This window comes from Mixophyes fleayi, chromosome 1 (genome assembly GCF_038048845.1).
Source record: "Mixophyes fleayi isolate aMixFle1 chromosome 1, aMixFle1.hap1, whole genome shotgun sequence".
Lineage (NCBI taxonomy): Eukaryota > Metazoa > Chordata > Amphibia > Anura > Limnodynastidae > Mixophyes > Mixophyes fleayi.
This window is the reverse complement of record NC_134402.1, coordinates 251045477-251062417: the sequence shown is the minus strand read 5'-3', so window position 1 is coordinate 251062417 and position 16941 is coordinate 251045477. Positions and strand designations below refer to the sequence as shown.

The window sequence follows — 16941 nt, the reverse complement described above, 5'->3', positions numbered from 1 at the left end:
CTTAAACTAGATGGCATGAATGGAGTGCCACACAGTATATGATGGCTCATGTCATGTATTTAGAAGAGGTTTGTTCAATCAGTTGCTATAGGACAAAATCACAGGACATAGATTGTGTAAAGAGATCCTGAAGAAACATGATAAAGTGTTAAGTCTTTGTCTCAAATTTATGGTGACACCTGATTGGATGATTGCGGAACCCAATCAATTGGAAGTCACCTTATCAAGTGGTTTCTTTCCACCTGCAAATTTTCCAGAAAAAAAAAGTGCCAGGACAATAGTAATTTGCAGTGATCTGGACAGGAATAAAAATATAATGGTAATAATCCCAGGTTATAGACCTCCATCTATTTCCTAGCAAAGGTCAAGAAGCCAAACTTGTAGGTAAAGGACTTTATCTAAACATGACACTCTTTAAATCTTGCAGGAATCCATGCACTTACTCGTCTTTGCAGAGAAAGATTGTAGAGGTTATTTATGAATGGATAAGATGCTGCAAAAAGTCCAGAAAAAACTGACATGATATGGCATGAATGCTTTTGAGCCTTTTGTGTATGTTTTTATGCCACAGTGCATGGGTTTACAGATTAACATAGCAAATTTTGTGGAGGAGGTAATTTTTGCTCACAATGATGGATGGATCTTGGCAGAGTGGCGATGGAGAGTAAAATAAAAGCATTTACAGATCATTTTAAATGTCTCTTTACTGTCCTGAGTTACTTAATAGCTAAATTTAGACTGTAAGCTCCAATGGGGCAGGGACTGATGTACAGCACTGTGCAATAAGTGACGCTATATAAATAAATGGTGATGATGATGATGAATGCGTGGGTCGCAGTAAAAAAGCTGCAATGAACAAGCAAAGTGTCTACACAGATGTACCATGACATGAAGATGTGAACCTATAACCTGTGATAGATTAAAATAGGCACAATGCACTGTTTTATCATTTTGGTCTGATACATGACAAGTGCATTGCGCTGACATACATCATCTTCATAAAGACCAAACATAAAGTCACAATTGGCAACGTATTTAAAATTTAATTAGTATATTCATTGTCTGTATAAGGTTGAATGATCAAAATTATTTTCACATTTCCCATATCAAACAATATTATTAAAATACAACAACACAGCGTTATATTTATGTTTTCCTTTCAAACATATAAAAAATAATGCTGATGAACCACATTAACAATCTCTTACACATTCTAGCTATGGATTATTGAAACTATACAAACGGACTAATTACCTATTCTTTGGAGAATTTGGTATTACCTAAACACATTATTCTACTGACAGTGATTAAAAGGAACAATGGGAAAACATGTGACTTATCTTTCTATTACTTACATTGATTGTGAAGTCAAATCACTCATGGCAGCAGTTAAAATCTATATGTTAAATTATGTACTCTAAACCTATAACCTCTATTTGTTCCTACGATGCAGTTTAATTCTATTCAGTGGTTAAAGAAACGTAACATACACACATATATATCAATACCTATACATATATATATATATATATATATATATATATATATATATATATCTATATATATATCTAATATATATAAGCCTAGCAGCGTGTGTTAGTGTGTGTGTGTGGAAAAAACTATTTTCTCAGAAAGGGCTCATCCAATTGACCTGAAATTTGGTATACTGACATTATTTGACAAAAAAATTATAATAGTGAAGTCAGTTAACTTCCATCATCCCCCCTTCCCCCTGTGGGAGGGGTAGTAAAGGCTAAATTTACCACTTGAGAGCTCAAACTCTTGACCATGTGGGTATTTATTTACCAGAGCCTGTGTTTGGTCATGGACAATTGTATGTCGCATTTTCATGAGTACGGAGAAGCAGTGATGTGAAAGTGCAGGTTATGAATACTGCCCTTCAAGGAAGACTGATTGAGCACAGCGATAAGGTGTTTAGCAGAAACGTTGTGTATCGAGAGGTTTTAGAACAGTAAGACGATGTAGATTAAGGATGTGGCGATGAAGATGAAGGATGAGGTGATGGAGAAGAATGATGAGGTGGTGACATGTGGACAAAACCACGTTAAAAAAGGGCGCTTACGTCGGGAAGTAACGCTCTTCCCCTGAGGAGGCCTGGCCTAGCCCCAAATGCATGACAAGAACCTTTTTAACACCTTAAGTAGCTTGATTTGACTAGAATGCATGAGTATCATGCACGGGTTAACTGGTATATATATATATATATATATATATATATATATATATAGGCACACAACTTACTTGTTTGTCCATTTAGTTTTATATATATAAAACTTTAGCAGGCTTTACTTTGGGCTTTTGGCTGGTAGACTGTGCTAGCTAAGGAGACAGAACTTACAGCTATAGCTGCTCCCTCTTTCATGCCTTTCATTTCAATTTAGTAATACATTTTCCAATATTCTGTTTATCTGTTTGTGCAATCTTATTTTAGAGGAGCACTGGTGACAGTAAGGGCACCTATATTACCCAACTGTATTTAAAAGGTATGCTTAGCACTTATGTGTCATGTGACATCAAGTAGAGAGAGCTATAATTTGAGCACTGTCTAGGGCCAAAAGTAATCTGCAGCTAGTTCTAAGCATATGGATTTTACAAAACTTGGAATTAACGAAGGAAAAAATATAAAAATAAACAGTTTAGACCCCAGTTACCCAAACAGCTACCCATACATGTTTGAAACAAGTATATAGTATTTATTAGAAATCTGAATCTTACGTTCCACATTCTCAGTTCACATTCGCCAATCGCAGGCATATTTGCAACTGGCTTTTGATGTTCGCCTTTCACATTAAAATTTGTGTTTTTTAATAGTATAATTTTTAAATACTACTAGAAAAATAGTTTTAAATAATAACAAATAATTTTATCATATTTTTAATTCAAACTTAGAACACTGCTAGGCCTGATACATTAAGGCACACAAAACAAAAGGATATGTCCAATACATAATTTGGAATATAAAATCCCAGCAGAATCCACAGGAAAAAAATATTCAATTAACATCACTGCCTAATAATATAGTAATTAAAGAAAATCATTTAAAAAAATAAATTAATTAAAACTGTTCTTAAAATAGTTTCTTTCATTTTTTTTCCCATTTTCTTCCAATGAAATACATCTACCATGATGTTATTAATGTTTTCTGTAGATAAAATGCATTTTTACAGTTGATCTTGATTGCAAAAACATGTTCTAGGATGCATGGCCATCATCACTATGATACAACTGCAAATGATACAAATGAAAATCAAGTACCTTAGAGATGCCCAAAGCTTGAATCAGATGCTGCTGGGTGCTCTCGAGCTTGGCACTCCCTTACTGTACATTGCCTACATGCATATACCCATTCCCCTCCCCGCTCCGCTCATGAAATCATAGACTGTCATAAGAATCCTTTTCGCTCGATGATTAATTGGAGGTTCTTGCGTTCACTGGCATATAGTTTATTTCTGGGCATGTACAGTGAATGAACTATAATGAATCAGGCCCTACTATGTTTGAAGTTCAGCAGTCATGTTTAAGGTATCAATTTAAACTTGAACATGATTGAAGCAGCTGGAACCTGGTTGAATCAACTTTCTCAATTGTTTTTTTTAAATCTGAAATGAATACATGTAATACAAATATGTACCTTTACAGTTGATGGTGGTATCACTGGCAGTTGTATGCTTCCATTAAAGACTCCACCTACAGTTTTTGAACTTACAGAGGACATTTATATTAAACTTTTACAAAGTTTATTACTAAATACTCACTGTACTATGTATTCAATGACAGTCAATGGCACAATAATTAATTCAATCCACGCAGAGGACAACTTATCATTGTTGTATTTTGTAATTGATCACTAAGCACCCAACACTTCAATCACTTGTTTATAAATCCTGTGGTCGATTTTGTGTCATAAATTTCAGCTTTTAAGGATAAAAAATAATTTTTGAATCCAAAGGTATATATATATATATATATATATATATATATATATATATATATATATATATATTCTGAATATTTAAGCACAGATACATTTCAATTATATATTTTAGTTGCTAGCATACAAAGTCACTTTTATGGATCATGAGAAAGTGAAAGTTTAATTTTTTTATTTTATCATATAATAAAGAACAATATCAATAAAGTCACATGGCTCTTCTCATGAACTGTATGATTTCCTGGATTTAAACTTCCAACTAGAGAAGCATCTATACCTCTTTTCACTACAAGTCTCTGTCCCTCAGCTCCATACTTGGCAGCTAAACTGGCTTTTTTTTAGAACTAGCACCCAAATACTTAGGGGTAGATTTATTAAAGCTTCAAAAAAGGAAAACTGGAGGCGTTGACCATAGCAACCAATCCGCTTCTAGCTATCACATCAGAGAAAGTACTAGATACATTATAATTAGGATCTGATTGATTTGCTATGGGCAGCAACTCCACTTTTCTATTTTAGAAGGAAAATCGTAATAAAATAATAATCGTAATATCGTAATAAAATAAAATAATATTAAGTGGTAGATTTTGTAAATCTACCCCTTAATGTTATTTTTCTGTACAGCACTGCGGAATCAGTGGCGCTATATAAATAAATGGTGATGATGATGATGATGATGGTGATGATGCCTGTGGCCTATTACAGAAACTGAGCTTCCAACTCCCTTCATTGCCTATGCAAAAATACTGCCTCTGTCTGGCTTTACCCTTTTATAGACTCTTGGGGCCTTATCCATTAAGGAACGTTAAGCAAAATTAAGCAAGTAAGGCAAAACCATGTTGCATTTGAGGGGGAGCTAAATTTAAAATGTGATGGCAAATTTATAGTTGGGGTAGGGCATGTCCTAGATCAGTGTTAGCTAACCTGTGACACTCCATGTATTGTGAAACTACAAATCCCAGCATGGTTTGCCAATATATAGCAGCTTATTGCTGGAAGGGTATTCTGAGACTTGTAGTTTCAGTGCCACAGGTTAGCCAACACTGTCCTAGATCAACTTTAAATTTCAGTGTACAAATAAGCTATCAAGTATTTGTGTGCTACGTGAAAAAACAGCCAGTATTTACCTTATGTGCAAAATAATAAACTCATTTGCACCCCTTGCATTGCAACATGGTTTTGTCCAGAAAACTTGAGTAAGAAAACTTACACAATTTTTTGCTTAACTTTCCTTAATGAATCAAGCCCTTGGAGCGGATCTTCTAGCATTCTAAGCAAAGGGCCAGTTCTTACATGAAATCTAACAACCTATTTACATTAATTCTAATAATTCTATGGGAAAAATAAGTTCCAAGTTTAGGGTATATAATGGGAACAACTTGGATTGCTCTGGGAAACGTTGGGCCATTTCTATATATGTAGCCAAGTCACTGTAGAATACTAGGTACTGCTCTTTTTTTATACAAGTCATTGATGTTTGAACAGAGACCTTTCATAATTACCTTTAAAAGTAAAATAAAGTATGCAGGAATATTTAACCTCATTCTTAATAATTTCTCTTACTTATTAATGAGATCATTATGCAGTGTGTTATTCTCAGTTACTGGACCCCTGGGGCCTCATTCACAGTTAGGAGTAAATCCAACAAGAATGTACAATTTTGCTCCTTGGCAAAACCAGGCTGCACTGCAGGGAGGGCAAATTTAAAATGTGCCAACAGATTTAGTTAAGGCAGGGAATGTCCTAGTTCTACTGTAAATCACAGTATTAAGGTAAAACTGTCAAATATTTGTGTGCAACATACAAAAGCAGGCAACTACATTTTAAAGGTTTGTGCAGATTCACATTTGCATCCCTTAGTTGAATTTGTTCCTAACTCTAAAATAATTCCCCTGTTGTTTATCCATGGTAACAATTATTTCATAATGTACCTCTACGTACTCTGAGAAAATGTATGTTAATCTATAGGTAGCATTATAGCACGCAGGTATGTTTTCAGTGTTTATTGAATTCATGACATATTCTTTTTTATGAATATATTCTAACAACAGATTGCCATTGACTGAGCTTACTTTAATTGATTTTACCATAATGTACATGATTATTAATTACTTAAAGTATTGATTTGTCATATGGCTTGTTTACATGTTGCTGCAATTAAATTTCTTGCAAATTTAATGAATGTTGTTTTATTTACAGGTCTCAGGGTTTTACTGCACTTTAAACCTTCAAGTCCAGGTAAGATCAGTCATTGTCACTGGTTTATCAGCATCTGTATTACTGTGTATTGAAAAGCAAAACAGCTGCGTTGAAATGCAAAAAGACATGATGCTCTGAGTTAGTTTTTCATTTGATTTTGTTTTTTTGTTTTACATTTAAGATATATATACATATATATATATATATATATATATATATATATATATATATATATATATATATATCTAATATAAAAATGCTTAGTGGCGTCTGTGTGTGAAAAAAAAAAACAAGTTGCAGCGCCATCTGCTGGGCAGAGTTATACACTGACCTACTAAATTCTTAGTGTGTGTGGGAAAAAAAATTCAAAAAGGGCTGAAATTTGGTAGGGCTCAAACTCATTTTCGTGAGGTAATTTTACCTCATGAACACACATGTCTAGAGGCGTGCGTTAGTGTGTGTGTGTGTGTGTGTGTGTGTGGAAAAAACTATTTTCTCAGAAAGGGCTCATCCAATTGACCTGAAATTTGGTATACTGACATTATTTGACAAAAAAATTAGAATAGTCAAGTCAGTTAACTTTCATCATCCCCCCTTCCCCCCGTGGGAGGGGTAGTAAAGGCTAAATTTACGAGTTGAGGGGTCAAACTCATTTTCGTGAGGTAATTTTACCTCATGAACACACATTAAAAAGGGCGCTTGCGTCGGGAAGTAACGATCTTCCCCTGAGGAGGCCTGGGCTAGGCCCAAATAAATGACAAGAACCTTTTTAAGACCTTAAGTATCTTAATTTGACTAGAATGCATGAGTATCATGCACGGGTTAACTTGTGTGTATATATATATATATATATATATATATATATATATACAAAGCAAACAGAAGGGAAACTCACCTATGGTGTTGTATTGTAGGAAATATAGTCCCAAAAACCAGAGTATGTGCATATGGGTACCACATATACACTTGGAAGCATGCTCATCAGTACACGAAGCCTGGGTACTTTACTGTAATCATATGGATCCACTCCAGTCATGTATACTCATATGAAGAGAAGGAAAAACCAAATAGTGCAATAACGTAAAATAAGTAAAGCCAATATATACCCAGCCATTTTAGATTGTGCGTACCAGAATTAAATAATAGAGCGCTAATCTATAAGGTTGCTTTATGTAGCTGGATCTCTCCCTTGTTCAATTCACTCCCTCAACAGGTTCAGGACAGGCAAAAATATAAATGTATAATCAAGCTTATCTGTATCCCAAGTACACTCCTTATCTCTGTTTTCAATGGATCCAGATGTCATAGGATTCGACTGGTGGTGAACTGGAAACAGATGCCAAGAAGAGGGCACCAGTTTGTACTATCTTACCTCAACGCGTTTTGTCTTTAAACAATTCATCAGGAGGATGTGTAGCCTTTCTGTATGTGTGGTCATTTATAGCGATGGGTGCCGACATTTTGCGCTTGTGCACTGCAAGGCTTACTGCGCATGTCCGGCTTTTTGTATTGCCGCATTTGCCGATTCAGCGGCAGTTAGAGGTCAGATATGGAGCGATTGTATTCCTTAGTGGTATTAGCATTGAAGCTAAGAGAATTAGGGCTAAAAGGATAACTATTACTCAGGTAGGTATGTATCTTTAGTTCTTATAGGGTTACTGTCCGGCGGCCATCTTTGTACAGGGCTTGGAAGATAGAGGACAATAAGTATCAGCCATATTTGTAAAAGGAAAAATATATCTCATTACATATTACTATAGAGTTATCCAAGTTTGTACGAGGGATTATTATATTTTATGGCAAATAACCATACAATACAAATACAAATGCACAAATATAAAAGAAGACCAGAACAGTGATACAAATTATAAAGCCCCTATTGAATAAAAGGGCAACATAAAACAAATTAATGACAAGTTTTTTCAAAACGTAGTAGTTAGAAAAGGAGGATATATAATAAAACTATAAAAGCACGATATTTAAAAAAAAAAGAAAAACATAAGAAGATATAAATCCAAAGGATCCATCTCAGCTAACAATATGGTCACATAGTAAAGGGGGACCAAGTATAAATAATATAAATATCAATATAAGAGCAGTGTGCCCTACCATCCAATAGAGAATCAAGTATCAAAGAAAGCTGATATGTACATATTAGGTATCTCGATGTGGAATTATAAAAACTAACATAAAAATATCACAAAGACAACAAAATTGAAAACATATCTAAAAAAAGGGGGGTGCACTTAAGAGTAAAATATCACAAAAAGTGGCCTATCTCGTACCCCTCGTTAAAACCTGATGGATGAGTGTGTTTAATTGGAAAATCCAAAACATCTCTCTCTTAGATAGTTTAGTCTGGATGTCTCCCTCTCTAGGTCCCGAAAACACATGTTCGATTCCCTTTAAAGTAATATGGCTGGGGTCAGAGTTATGTTTATGCATGAAATGCTTAGAAACAGAGTGGCTTTCCACTCTGTTCTAAATATTTTGAACATGTTCCTGTATCCTCAGTTTCAGAGGTCTTTTAGTTTTCACCACATATTTAAGCCCACAGGAACATTCTAATAGATAGATCACTGAAGATGTTTGACAGTTCATACATTGTTTGATATTATATTTAACACTATTATCAAAGTTATAGAAAACCTTCTTGTCTAAACTCGCATATTTGCAGATATTGCAGTGATTGCACATAATAAAGTCATTGAAGTTAAGGAATGTTTTGTGTCCGGTAATATATATATATATATATATATATATATATATATATATATATATATATATATATCTGTGTAAGTATAGCATTTTAGCGATTGGCACCTGTGAGAGACTTGAGCCAAAATGTTATATATCAATAAGTAGAAAGGCAGGAAAAAAATTAGGTGCTCTCCACTGCTGCACCACAAACAGCAGTTTTAATGCGATTGAAGGGTTGTGTCCTCCATTTTATTGAATTCCTAAGAGTGTTTTCATCAGTAAATATTTTATAGAATCATAAGTTAAGCTTTTTAGCATGTGTTGATTATACTGATTATTTTCATGAGTGTTGCAATTAATTACCTCTTGTTAGGCTGGTTAAAATCTGTTTATAGCAAACATAAGTTTACATATAAAAATAATGCCTCCTTACAGCTAATTGTAGGCCCAATTCAGGAATGTTCCCCATCCCCAATATCTGAAGCTGAGAATTAGTTTGTGTTTTGGCTCAAACACAATCAGTGTTATGTGCAGTCCAGCACTGATCTTCGGGTAACTTTCAGGTTCTTGGCAGTGATCTGTGCTGTAGTAAAGGGCCATGCTTTTTTGAGAAGGAGTTGTTCACATGTGGAAATACTTTTTGTCATTTTATTCTATATAAACATAATTTGTAATGACTTTTGCATTATATAACTTCTTTAGTCTGAAAATAACTGTTGCATTGATCTCATATTTTCAGGTCAGTACTTGCCCACTCTCCCGGAGAGCAGGCCATTTTCACACATCCTGCCCAATTCCTAATAAAGTGGGCAGGATAGGGGTGTCTGATGTATTTGTGTCGCAAGCAGGGCCGGATTAAGGTAATGGAGGCCCCTGGGCTAAGGGGGCCTCCATTCCCCCATGAGGCCCCCCCTGTGATCCGCCCGCCGCTCCCCCCTCCCAAGCGCTTACCTCTTTCTCCTGTCACTGTAGTCCTTCCACGGCGCACTGTAGGCTCCTTACTGAGCAGATCTTGTGAGAATGAGACTCATCTCACTCTCACGAGATCTCCTCAGTAAGGAGCTTACTGAGCGCCGGGGAAAGGACTATACTGACAGGCTCAGCAGCATTGATCGGGCCAGGGGCCCCTCCGCCCCCACCAAAATTAATGCTGCTGAGCACTTTCAAGGACCCCCTGGATGCTCGAGGCCCCTGGGCTGTAGCCCAGTTAGACCTCTGGTTAATCCGGCACTGGTCGCAGGGCCACTTTGGCACTTCTCCTTCCCACAGGAAGATTGAGTGGTCAACTCCACTGCGTATCTTGTACAACACTTAGTTATATCTTACTGGAAGGTGCAAAAATAGAAGTTGTACTATGTAGGCTAATTTGCTCCAACAGTAAAGATATAAAATAAAGATTTTAAGGTAAGCTTCATACGAACAGAACCATATTTAAAGCTCAGCACACAATTTATGCTGACCTCAGAAGGAAGACAATAACTATTAAAATCATTCATTATGGTAACTCAGAATAATGGACCACAGACACATGTAAATTGTAATAAAATGTTTAATGGTCACTTTAAGTTTATTCGGATGTTTAGTTCAGTATGTGAACATGGGTTACTTAGCACAGTGACCCTAATGTTACTGTATTTTTAATATTTATTATGGTAGCTGGACCATACCATCATTTTTTTTGAGTTTCAGAATTTGGCCCAATATTGTGAATTGTTCTATCAATCGAAATACTGGAGTTTAGCTCATATTTAGTCCTGTACTGAATCTAGAAGTGAATGAAATCATTTGTAACATTTCTGTTCACTAGATGGAGTATTTTAGCCAGTGATGCGTTTATTTTTAAAATAATGTTTGACAATAGCTTACTTTGTATGATCATCATACAGACAGTAAGTTTTCACTACGTATCTCTTTGTCCCTATCTCTTGTTCATTAACTTTGTTTAAAGAAGAAAGTCTAAAAAAAATATTGGCACATACCATACGTCCGTACATAAGAATGTTGAAAGGAAGACTTTTTGTATTTCTTGGTATGTTAAATCATTGTGTTCATGTTAATAATTTACATCCAAGAAATTGCACAACACAGACAGAGGTCGTTATGGAACAATAGCGAGCAGGAAATTATCTAAGATGGAATACAAATGGGCAAAGAGTCAGTTTACAGAAGCAAATCTAGTGAATGGATATTGCTGCCAAGTAGGATATGGACCTCTGGAGAAAAAGGCAGAAAATCTCGGACCCACATAATAGCGCTGATATGTCAATAATTACACAAATGAGCGCAATGGCTCATTTGACACAGACTGTTAAAGAACCATGCAAGCAGGACAAAATTATTGGTTTCTAGGAATTAATGACATTTTATTGTTTTAATGTGCTTTGACAAGGTATATTTTTAATAAAGTTCACAATATTACACCTTGATGATATACCATATATTCAAGATTCCATAAGTTTTCATAAGCAGCAACATGACAAAGAAACTGCTTCTTTTTTTTCTGTTTGCCAACATTTTTATATTTATTGACAAAAGATCAGAGTGAAATAATAGATACTCTAATTTGACCTTGTGACCTAATAATGTAGGATGCAGAAGTATTGATTTAGTGTGTTTGTTTTATCAATGATGCTCTGACACAAAAGAGATGCTAGCAGATTTTACCATTGTGTCTTCTTGATGTACGTTACACCTCTCCAACAGAACATCATTTATTTATTTTTTATTATTTCATAGAACTTGGCATGTACTAGTCCTTTAAATACTGAATTCAACAAATTCTGTTTATAACAAGAAAAAGTTCAAATGTTGCATGACTAATATGAAAATAAGTTATCCATGTCAAAAACGCAGCTGCCTACAGCAAAACACACCTGCCACTAGTTTGCTGTCAGCAGTGAGTTTCTAAATGCACAACACTGGATGGAAAATGTGTCCTATGACATTTAAAAACAACATACTCAATAATGAGGGTACATAAATTGCAGCGCTATTTGAGTTTTAGCTTTGGAAAAATTCTACTGGGGGATAGAGTTACTAAATAGGGGAAATAAAATAATAGAGCATATGATTAATTAAAACCAGCATTAATCTGTAGAGGTTGCCATATTTATCAAGCAGAGAGATTTTATTAGTGCATGAGTTGCCGTGAGTAAAATTGTAATACTGAGAAGTCTCCTCCATTTCTTTTAGCTCTACATTAATGAAGCATAACATTGTTTCAAACTAGTTCGCAAACCAGTTTGCTAAACTGTTCTAAAGTTTGAAAGATTGCAATTTATTTAGTCCTAGGTAAAAAAAAAAAATACAGAAAAAATGAGCAAGGTGAACAGATTTGACCCAGTCTGAACCAGTTCAAATATGTGCAAAGAATAAAATGTAGTCACTTAAATTCTAACAGACAGAAAAGGCAATGTTTCACTTTATTTTAATATCATATAACTGAGCTACAAATACAAGCTGTGAACTCGAACATCGAATTCGAGTTAAGAGCTTAGCAGTTTTAAAATACACAACTCCGTGGTTGAACTAAAAACAAAATTTTGTTATTTTGAAGTTTGGTTTGGCCAAAAGTCCGAGGTCATTGAGCCGGGCCAGTGCTATTGAATTTTGCATGCTTAGCAATTTATTTCATTATAAAGCATGAATAATTGTGCTTATATTTAGTATTTTGTTATGATACCCTTTCTATTTCGTGAGCCAATCACTATGCGAGGAACAAAAATGTTAATAGTATTAACTTAATGTAACTGAATGTATTTTAGTACTTAATACACATTCTCAATACAGGCAGATTTATTTTGGCACCAAGGAGTGCAGTAAAGTAGCATTCCTATAAGATAACGTTTCCAGATGGCAAACTAAGTTGATATTACAATATACAGATGCTAAGGTAATTAGACTACTTCCACTGTGTATTTTAAATGGATTTTCAGGGTGAAGTCCACAGATACAATTTTAATGCATATCTCCTCCAAGTACAATGTGTAACTTCAAATTAAAAAATTCTTTAAAGTAGAATAATGAAAGAGTGAAATGGTGTAGTTTTCTTGTATAATGTATTGGCTAATTATACTATTCTGCATGCATTTATTAAAGTGCTTAAATGGCTTGTCTGTTTGGTTTGGTGTCAACGGCTTTGTTACTTGCCAAATTGCATAAACCAGGCAAAAATTCTAGAAAAAAATTCAAAGTCACCCCTTGGTGAAAATATAGAAAATGTATTTTGCTTAAATAAACTCATAAAACTAAGTTGAAGCTTGTCTAGATGCAATCACAGATAATAATGATAAACATTTGGGATTTACATTTGTCTGTGTTTACTCTGATTCCCGAGTCCCGGAAATGATTCTCTGACTTGTGGAGTTTCCTGGCTGAAAGATTGTAGCTTGTGTCTCTACACCGAACATACAGTATTTGCTTTTTTGCAAGACATCAATAATGTTATTATTACTAAAAGAAATAGTTTAGCCTGTGTTGTTGCAAGTGGACTTTTTGGCTCTTCTGCACTTCCTATCTTCTTTTAGAACGTCCAAGGCCTTTTTAGATGTATTAATCTTATATTCTAAACAGCAATACTGTGCCTATTCTAGAAATTTTGGAAAGATGTTTTCTCACAATTTTTTATGCATATCCTCTAGATGAAAATGAGTGTGAAATGGAAAGAAAATGGTATAAATACCTGTACCTGTTAAAAAAAAAATGCATGTTCGACATAATAAGAATTATTGACAAACTGCAAAATATGTAAGCCAACACTGTTTGTTTAATTTGCACAAGTCAGCCTAATTGTTTTGCAAGCGCATTTCACAGTGGACGCTCGCTTTCCAAACTTTAGAATCACTTCTGTAAAAGGAGCTGAACATGTATTTGTGGGTTGGGTTTCTGGATACCTGAAAAAATGTACCCAAATGCTCCTTTTCCACCCTCATCAGCCTCATCGCCCTTATAAATTTATTCAAATAATCCCATCACGCAATATGTTATCACATTTTTCAGCTTCTGTGGAAGTGTAGATGCATTTATTGTTAGACTTTTTAATTATACTGTTTTCAATGAGTTAAATCCATAATATTAGGTTAAGTTAAACAAGAGAAAATACAGAGGGCTAATTGTGATTTGCCCCACTGTACCAGGTGGAGTAGAGCCACCAGCATTAGGTAAGAGACTGTATATTTTGCTGCCTGTCCCCTCTAATATACCAAAGGATGTAACAGTGTTCAGAGTTTTGATCCCATATCATCAGTGAAGCCAGGATAGAGCACCCAGATGGGAGCATATTGTATTTGTTGAGCTTTAATTGCCCAAGTGCAGCTGACAGTAATCTTCTGCAGCTCCCAAAAGCACACCAGAGCTGGTTAAGACACAGGGGTAAATGTATCAAGCTGAGAGTTTTCCGGTGGGTTTGAAAAACCAATCAGATTCTAGCTATCATTTATTTAGTACATTCTACAAAATGATAGCTAGATTCTGATTGGTTGCTATAGGCAACATCTCCACTTTTCAAACTCACCGGATAACTCTCAGCTTGATACATTTACCCCACAGTCTGGTAACCCAATGCACAAGTGCTTCTGGACACTGGCTGTGGTCTTAATAGTGCACTGCTAAAATAGAAGTGTTTAACAGCAAGTTTAATAGATGGTGGGTCTAAAAGTGGTCTCAGTATCCCTGCAGGAAATAATAGTACTCCTATTCTAAAAGATTGCAATTTCATTTCAGTAGATTTAGGATGTAGTGTTTCAGTGATGATCAGCTTAGCACATGAATTATTTTCCTGATAAAAAAAAGAGCCAGCATCACTGTTAGAAAAATAAACCAATGTGTAAAGTGCTACGAAATTTGCTGGCGCTATATAAATAAATGATGATGATGATGATGTGGTGGTGCGCTGCATCACAGTCAGCAGGAGAGCAGATTAGTAGTACCCGTGCTGCACTTTGCCATATTAACGAAATATGGTTTAATTTGAAACCTAATTCACTTTATGTTCTATTAAAACGTAAGCAAGCGGTTATGCACAACTTCTTTGGTTTGAAGTTTATAACTGCTTTTGTAGTGATAAAATGGGATACTCAATTTTAGAAACTGAAGCTGATTCTGTATTTGCTGATGTCCTTATTAACAGCTCAGCATTGTTCTATGTTGTGCAGCAGATATGCTGTACTTTATCACAGCCACTAAGCAATTTAAATGTTTTAGCTTATTACTTTGGATGGACATCATGGGTCATTAAAGAGCCAATAAAAATATTTAAACCTTCCATTAGTCTTCTCAAGTTTAAATTACAAATGAAGGTCCCAACGTTTTTCCATCTGCAGTGCAGCGCAGTGCGTCTTACATAAAGTGTTATTAAATAACACATTTGAAGGATTTAAAGTATGGTATTTTACTTTCAAGTTGAAAGTGATATGTGCAATGGATCTAATTTTAATTGGTGTAAACGTTAGTCTGACAAATCTAGTAAACTGGCTTTTAGCATTACAAAGGCAACAGTGTACTGACACGTAGCCAGACCATCCCGTAAAGCTGCTTATTTTGGGGGGGAATTAAATGTTTTCTTAGCAACCAGAAAAATAGCAACTGGAGCAATGTAATATAGAAAAACAGTTCAACCCTACACCTAACACAGTACATGTCGGTAAGCAATCATGTTCCTGTTGCAAACATTTTAATAAATATTTTAAAAAATTAAAATGTAATTACGTTAGGGTGTGATTTTAGAAATGCTACATTTTCTTTCCAATGATTCCTCATCTATGACATCAACTGTACACCCTGTACAGCATGTGGTTGAGTATACCACAAAAGTTAATGTATGAACTGATTTCTATTGTGACAGGAAGGTATAAGCAGCAATTGGAACAAGCCCTTCAGCTGGCCCATTGAGCAAATATGTAAGGAATAGAACCTCTGCTTTGACGGAAGCTGGTCTATGATTTGGCTGTTTAGTAATCTGCTATGAATGAGGATGCCATATATATATATATATAGTGCAAAGTCACACTACGTCATCTGATTGGACAGTACTTTCCTTAGTTATAGCCAATGGAATGAGATGAGCACATTTGGAATATGAGACATTAGAGCTCATTGAGAGCGGGACCAGCTATATTGCAGTAGGGAGAGGAAGACCAATACACAGACAGAGGCTGTGTTGTATAATGCAGCACTTTTTTTACAGAAAAGATTTACTATTTTTGTAAAGTGAGGATTCTATGAGAGATGGGGGCTGTGACATTTCTTTTATATTGTAGAAGGCTTTTGTGTTTCATTCACATAGTTCAGGAGTAATAGAACAATTGTAATTTTTAAATATTTCCTTAATAATGACAATGCCTGGTGTGATCATTTTAAAACTAAAAACTGGAATACCCCTGTGATTAATTTCTCACAATTTCTCAGACCAAACAGATGTAATATTTATAGCAATCTATTCTCACTAATCTTAGAAATTCAAGTGCATCATTAATCGGGAAAAGATTGCAAGTTTTTCAGAAGAAAAAGGGGAATGACATGGGAACAATTATTTGGTGCCATCCTTTGCTTTCCATTATGATGCCATATATTGTGCATAATGGTTTTGCACTACTTGGTAGGGCTGATGTGTATCATCATCATCATCATCATTTATTTATTTATATAGCGCCAACATATACCGTAGCGCTTTACATTTGGGAACAAACATAATAAACTAATAAACAAACTGGGTAAAACAGACAAAGAGGTGAGAAGGCCCTGCTCACAAGCTTACAATTTATGGGACTATGGGAGATTGACACATAAGTTAAGTATACATTTTGCAAATTGGCCCAGCCAGACTGCAAAGGTAAAAGTGACTCATAAGATAAATGATCCTGTCACACAACTATGTTGGTCAGGGGGTAGTTGTCTTGTGTGAAATTGTGTAACAGGCGGTAACAGGCTAAAGGTAGTGAGGTTAAGAGGGTGGTTGAGGAATATTATAAGCTTGTCTGAATAGGTAGGTTTTCAGAGAACGCTTGAAAGTTTGTAGACCAGAGGAGAGTCTTATTGTGCGAGGGAGAGAATTCCATAGAGTGGGTGCAGCCCGAAAAAAGTCCTGTAACCGG

General features: G+C 35.2%; 1 protein-coding gene across 24 annotated transcripts in view; it reads left to right on the top strand.

Moving 5' to 3' along the window:
- The window catches only part of PTPRD (protein tyrosine phosphatase receptor type D), a 1423918-nt gene that overhangs the window by 635246 nt on the left and 771731 nt on the right, over positions 1 to 16941 (top strand). For all 24 annotated transcript variants that reach the window (XM_075209451.1, XM_075209482.1, XM_075209417.1 and 21 more), the window contains exon 7: positions 6152 to 6190. The gene's annotated coding sequence lies outside the window, so the exon portion shown is untranslated. The remainder of the gene's footprint in view (positions 1 to 6151; positions 6191 to 16941) is intronic.